This window comes from Solanum pennellii, chromosome 10 (genome assembly GCF_001406875.1).
Source record: "Solanum pennellii chromosome 10, SPENNV200".
Lineage (NCBI taxonomy): Eukaryota > Viridiplantae > Streptophyta > Magnoliopsida > Solanales > Solanaceae > Solanum > Solanum pennellii.
The window spans coordinates 72,220,415-72,228,038 of NC_028646.1; the positions used below are offsets into that span (position 1 = coordinate 72,220,415).

General features: G+C 31.5%; 1 long non-coding RNA gene across 1 annotated transcript; it reads right to left on the reverse strand.

Annotated features, from left to right (window-relative positions):
* Nucleotides 1–3,746: 3,746 nt before the first annotated feature.
* LOC114074419 lies at nucleotides 3,747–7,307 on the reverse strand. The gene is made up of 4 exons (XR_003574817.1): nucleotides 7,187–7,307; nucleotides 6,456–6,506; nucleotides 5,327–5,405; nucleotides 3,747–3,995 (listed from the first exon to the last, which is right to left on the reverse strand). It is a non-coding gene; the product is annotated as an uncharacterized LOC114074419 (long non-coding RNA).
* Between the last annotated feature and the right edge of the window lie 317 nt (nucleotides 7,308–7,624).

A 7,624-nucleotide genomic window follows, 5' to 3' on the forward strand; every position in this document is an offset into this window, starting at 1 on the left:
GTATTCAATTTTGTATTTTTGTTTTAATAGTCATTTCATATATTTATTTAAGAGAAAAAAAAATTATGAAATGATTAGATTTATATTTTGGCGAAATAGTCTAATGGACCTTATACTTGTACGTGTTTGTATTCTAGACTCTTCTACTTGACCCTTTGTCTACTAAACTGTCAAATTCAATGAAATTCAATATAATAAATCCATTTGACCATTGACTAAGCTTATGTGACAAGTAATTGTTGACTTGGAACAAATGCATGTTCTCATGCATAAAAAGAGCGTGAAAAAAAATAATTAAAAGAAAAATAAAAATACAACAAAAAGACCATAAAAATTCAAAACTAATTTCATTTCTATTTTCGTTTCACCACCTCTTCCCATTTCTTCTTCTCTTACGTTTTTCCCAAAGAGTCCCAGCTCCCCACAACTCTCCAATTTCTTCTCACTACAAAAAAAAAAACTAAATAAAGGGAGTCTATTTTACATGCACTTGGAGTTAGTAACCCCCACAGTTTGCTGTAGCAGAGGTTTCATAACCCCCAGAAATAAATCTGCCATAATTAAGTTGTGGGAGTTTTTCACTAACCCCTATAACAAGTATCGGGGGTTATTTTGCGACAGTTTGAACCCCGGCAAATTAATTCTTAGAAAATTACAATTTAGTTTCAGGGGTCACAACCTCTGCTAACAATAACAAAATAGCAGGGGCCGAAACCCCCACAGTTCGTGAAAATATAATTATCTTCTTATATTTTTGTCATTAGTGAAACATTGATCTAAAGCTAATTAAGACAATAATAGTTCAAACAACCATAAATTTACAAGTAATGATATTACTAGCAACAATCAAAAGAGTTACACTATAAAAAGTAATATCCAAAAAGTTACTCTATAAAAAGTAATATCCAACAAGTTACCGTATTAATAATAATATTCTAATATTTTTCCAATCCATTTGTGTTATATATATTTCTAACAAATTTTCAAAAACAATAAGAATTGGGCATCCAGTAAGATACTTCATCACTAAGAGAAGTTCATTTATCGGAAGAAAACCAATTCTGTCCAGATCAACATTCGAGCATTCATATTCCTCCACTTATAACCATCCTTTACAATCTGCAAATATGTTCACATTGCTTTATCTCATTAGTATTGGCACGCCGACAACATATAGCATATTTTGTCTAATAGCTTCATCTTTTTAGCTAAATACAAATAACTCTAAAGTGTCATTAAAATAATAGTATATACTAACAAGAGAGGTATTGATCATAAGGTTCAGTCTTCATAGAAACAATTGTGACTTTGGCTTCTTGAAACCATTAAGCTTAGCAAAGAAGATCATATAATCCATCTATAAGATAAATATGTACATATACTTGCTAGAAAACAAACGATTAAAGTTTAAATATTGAAAATTTAAAACAGAAATGATTAAGCAGTAGTTAAGAAGATCCTTATCTTTAGTAAACGACATGCTTACGATCACCAAAAATCAAGTCAACAAGAGTTGGTACCTCATCAAAGGGATGAGACCCTGAATGCTCCTTAAGCTTTTCTGTATATTCTTGATTTCCGCAATGAAATATGAAATCAGGATAAAGAAATGTTAAAACTCATTATTTGGAAATATGGAAAAGTTGCGTCGAACAGGTAGTAACAACACATTCCAGCGGAATTAAATCTGAACGTGATAAGCTTTCAGAAATAATTCATTCAAAGCCAAGACAAAGAAGGAAAACTATTTTCTACTTGTTTAAGAAAGTAGTTTGAGGCGACAGTAATAAAGAGTCCAAATTGTGTTTTTTGCCCCTTTATGTAGGAAACATATTATATTTGGATTGCATTTACATGGGGTCTTTTAGCAAAGATTATAATGAGGATTGGAACTTAAGAGCTCTAATTAAAGATAAAAAAAGTATTAATCACTTCATTACCATCGAGTTGATATCTTAAAGGTCACTCAACTATAGAAAATTATCTAACAAAATCATTTAACTTTATTTTATATCAATAAAATCAATCAACTTAAGACTTTTATCTTAAAATTTTATCAATGAACATTTTTCATTAAAACAAAATTTAGATGACAAATTAAATTATACTTTATGTATCCTAATTAATAAATACATTCAAAATGAGATGTTTTACTTATTTTTTAGATAAAATAAAAAATCATTTATTATGAAACAAATTGAGTAACTATGAGAAACACCATTATGTACATAAATACCACAGTCAAGGCATTTTTGGTTGTGCATGTATGCTTCCCCCTCCAATTAATTATTATTATTGGGACATGCATGATGCTATTAATTACTTCACATAGTATGCTATATATAAACTACTAGATATGGAATGCCCGTGTAAGGCACGGGCCCAAAAAATTTAGATAGATGGGCATGGGCCCAACATGTATGTTAGTGTATTTTTGAACTTTTCCAACATTTTTGCGTAACATGGATATCTTTTGCATAGTATAAACTTTTCTACCTTTGGAATGTGAAAACCAGCCTCCTAAAGTAATGCAGAAGAGGAAATTACAAGCTTTGGAAACCATTATCTTCAGGCTTGGACTCCATGAAGGATTGTGATGAGATATATTTTAATCACAGATATACATTCATTATTACTGCAGTTTGCAGGATATGTGAATGAATACTGCTAAAAGCAGTTCTAGGTGTTACTTGTTTAAGATATCTCTATATATTACTTTATTTCAAAGGCCTAAATATTAGGAAAATTATTACTCCCTCCATTCCAATTTGTTTGTTTTCCTTTCCTTTTTAGTTTATTTCAAAAAGAAAAGTCTCTTTCCTTTTTCAGCAACTCTTTAATGTTCAACTTTCCACATTATATATGTAAGACCAAAAGATTAAAGGATATTTTGATACATTCTACATATCTTTAGTTTAAGAGTACAAGATTCATAAGTCTTCTTTACTTTCTTAAACTCTACGCCAAGTGAAAACTAAACAAACAAATAATGGAGGGAGTAAATGATAAGGTCATTATCTATTTGTTTGTCCATCTGTTTCTCTATCCCTCAACCTAATATATCTATTTGTTTGTCCATCTGTTTGTCTATCCCTCAACCTAAATAATGGTAAGCTCTAGGGAAATGTTGATAGACTTCTTTATTATATGTAGAGTAAATTTCATATTCGAAAATTATATTTTAACTATTATGTCTTTAGATATACGACTTCAAATATAACAAATATTTCATACTGGAATAGATTTTTCTATAACTCCACTTCAGTTCAAGTATTGACATTATAGGTTATTATAATTTGTAAGCTTTTTAACATAAGAGAATGCACTAAGGGAACAGGTAAAAAATAACAAGTGGGCAGATAAAACTTCAGGAGCTGAAAGTGACATAGAAAAACAATTTTGTTATGCTAAAGTTTGTTACATACTACATAGGGCTGAGGCTTAAAGGACTAAACACAATGGATAACCCAGACACAATTAAAAAGGTTGAGCAATGGTTTAGTCTAAATTAATTATGATATTGTACTCTCTTTTTTTTAACTTTAAATTAATATAAGAAAAAGAAATACAACGTCACAAGAATATTTAAAAAGTTAAATCTCATTGAGGACTTGATCTTTAAAAGGTTTACAATTATAATACTTAAAATTTCAATCCTTAAGATTATAGAAGATAACACTGAAATCGTGGAGTACTACATTTACATATCATATTTGTACTTTGTCTTATTCAATAAATCTTTGAAGAATCTTGACAAAAGTACTTCGGTAACTTGCATATTTAAGTAAGTTACAAAATAATTATTTTCACATTCTCATAAAAGTCCACAGATATAATGAGGTATCTGAGGACTTCAGTGGAGTTGGATCTCTTTCTTACAGATCTAAAGCTAAATGACAACAATGTTCATTATTTTGGGAACTCAAATACATTGTATGATACTCCTATCTATGTAATTGTTCACGTTTTCGCTATTTCCTTGGAGGAGCTCGAACCTAAGAGTAGAAATACATGTGTCAGTAATAAATCTATTAGTAAGATATCAATTCAGTTATAGCTTACTCATATCTTATTAGAAGTCATCAAAAGAGACCTGTAAAATGACACGATTTCTAGCCAATAGTTTAGATTTTTGACTTGAAACTGCAGTAATATTACGATATACACAATCAAAATCTACCTATAGGAGTTGGTAGAAAATTCAGAAATAGGTCAGTCTGAACTGGACATCGACATGTACGCAGATTTGAAGGAGGACAACCAAACCTGTATAGTGGAACTCTTCTCAGCTACAGAACCTTTTCCTTTAAAAATATCATAGTATTTTAATCCAGCAGCTGCTTTAAAAGCAGTTGTTATAAAGATTATAATCATGGAGTCATATCCATGATATCATCAGACTCTTTCGATTCGCAATCGGGTTACTTATATTAATACAACATTATTTCAATTTGAGTACTAAAATTTGAGAGACATTTAAGTGATTGGAAGATGACATCTTAAGTCAATGTGCAGGTTTGTTGAAACTAATTGCAGAGCCAAACAACTGTAATCATAACGGAGAAGTGTCATGTTGTCTAGATGTAGAAATTCCTATTACTGAAAACATGAAAATTGATAGCTGGCTAGTGTTCTTGCTTAGAGCTTTAGGTATTTGTAATGAGTTTTTATCTCATATATCTTAGTATAGTCCTAAAATATATAGTAAAGAGCAAGCTTGTTCCTGCAGGAATATATGTTATTCAGCAGAATTATAGTTTCCACAAGGCCAATTTTCAACTCAACTTAGTAATATATTTGAATTCTATTAACGAAAAATATAAATCAATAACAGTCAAAATAATGTAGCTCATCCACAGAAAGCTACAATATCATATCAGTATATGCCACCAGATCCTAACTATGCATATGAAAAACATGAGACCAAAATAAAATAGCAACAAAACAAATGTGTGAAATTGGGATAATCACGCAGAACCAATAAGACAGTGACAATAATTAACACATAATATTATGCTAGCTTAGAGCGCATAAGGACATGGCGAACACAATCAACAGTTTTTTTTTTGGGTTCAACAATCAGTAGATTTAAATGGCCAGATTGAGATAAAAAAAACCGCCTCGAAAAAAGAAATATGTCACGAGAAAAAACAGGATCGCCGTTGAGGTTCACCTGATCTACATAGCATGACGGCTTAAAGGCAATAATTTAGAATAGAACTACTACTCCACCACTAAAGCTCAACCTAAAACGTCTGATGCAAACAATATGCAGAGACACCAAAATCAAGAAAAATGAGAGACATATTAAATGTAAGCTTCATACCTTAGAACATGGAGAGCGTTTGCTATGTAAGAACACCAACAATCCTTTCATACGATCTCACACAATAACTTTAGAACACCTGCCAAAAAAGATGAATAAAAGAATTAATTGGTACTTTCAGCGAGTCCCCTTAAAATATAACCATCATTTATATGTGAAGAAGAGAAAGCTAATTTTCAAAAAATATCATCATAGAGCATGTAAATCATAAGTTCTTTCTATTAAAATTGTGAACTCAATAGAAGTTTCTATTATCATAGAACACCAATAGGATGGAAATACACTTTAAACTTTTCAATTTAAAGCTGAATCACAGCTGCAAAAAAAAAAACTAAATTTCATTGTCCAAATTGAAATTGGTTGAATGAAAAGTAAAGTCGAGAGATGAATAAAATTATCATAGACACCTCTTTCTTTTTTCGACATTTTTGACCTGAGCATCATAGCATATATGTTTCTGTCCATCATAGCATATATGTTCCAGTCGTAGAGCAAGTATTTTCTTGCTTTTAATATTTCATTCCAAGCTTAAAATGGGGGAATTTTTTAGGGATGTTTGAGAAAATTGTAGAAGTCCTTTTAGCTGGGTCTAGGTGAAAATTTTTTTTAGGGATGCTTAACGCGTAATACAACCTCTACCTTCAAAAATATGTGTCACCCCTGATGGTCGTCCTGTCACATCACCATCTTGGTACACCATTTTCTTTGTAAGCTAAGTATCGCCCATTGCTATGTTTAATTCTAGGTACTCCATCTTCATTTCTTAATAGTTCACAGGAGCGATATGCCGATGCTATGGAAGATGGTGAATGAGGTGAGTGTTCACATATATACAAGAGTAAAAATATCCTTCAGACCATGAGAAACCACCTCATTTACTGGTTGAAGGTCAGTTACAGCAGCTCCTGATTTGGCATGCTGGAAAAGGGGAAAAATAGGGAAAACAACTCGATAATGTAGAAGTGGATATCACAACATTTTAAGAAGTTAGATCTTCGAAGTTTGAACTGTAGCAGAGACACATTTGAAGAGACCAATGACATCTACATGAATGTAATATGACATGTTTCATCTGGTAAAGCATGAATTATTAAATGATGAGCACTATTGTGGCTATGAAGGAACTTACACTTTCAAGACTAAGCTCCATCTTTGCTGGGCGTAAATGGTCTGAGGTTACCTGCTTTGACAATGTGCAAACAGATAATGTAACATCAGTAAGTGAAATTCAGAAAAGACACGGAAAAACAACGAAACTAATGATATTTGCAAATCTCTACCCCAAAAATACAATGACGTACATAGGTAAAGTGATTGCTATATAGATTAGCCAACATCTCATAAAATTGAATTCAACAAAGAAGAAAGTATAACATATTTTTTTCTTAATATGTACAGTTCTGCAGAAGAACACAACATTAATCCAAGTATCCTCTATAATAGAAGATTGAAGAAACAACTTGTCAAAAGATCATAAAAATTTGGAATCGGCTGCTGCAATCAGCGTCGTTATGATAAAAATAATAAATAACAACAAATTAATTCTAGATATTGATATGTACATGCGAAGATACATAATTGTGCCTTAGGAAAAAATTTTTGCCTTGATGGGAAAAAATTGAAAATCAACACAAAATAGAGGAGAATGTGGAAGATTGAAGAACCCAGGTGTGAATCTGTAAAAACACAGGAGGCAAACAAAGAAGGAACTAAAAAGAGGAAGTTATTGACTTATCCATTTGGTCGGCCGAAGAAACCCATACAAAGACCTAGGCATTACGCAAAACTGGAGTCGAAGGGTGTAGAATCTGCAGTCTACCTTAAGAAATAATCAATATGGAAGCCAATTGGAGAACTTACTGGAGAAATCATTCAAAGCTTTGTGTTGAAAGGAAACAATGGCTCCGCAAGAATGAGCAAGCGGCACAAAGAGAGGAAAGATATTTAGAATAGGCAAATATCAACATCCCCACACGTGGATCGTTTTGTCGATGTAGAAACACACGCAGCAAACAAGGAAGTAATCGAAAGAGAAAATTACCAGCTTATCCGTTTACTATCCGAAAGTACAACTTGAAATGCCTTTGGTATCACTTCTCATAGCTGTGTTAGTCCAACCCAAGTCCCACTTCTAAATAAGAGGATATATATAGTTTCCTTAAAACAGTTGTCCACAATATTATATTTAAGTATACGTTAAATAAGAAATTAGCAACAAACAATTTTTATCGTTTGATAGACAACTACAACCATTAAATTTATTTAATGATAGATTATCTATTACTAATAAGTTATTTA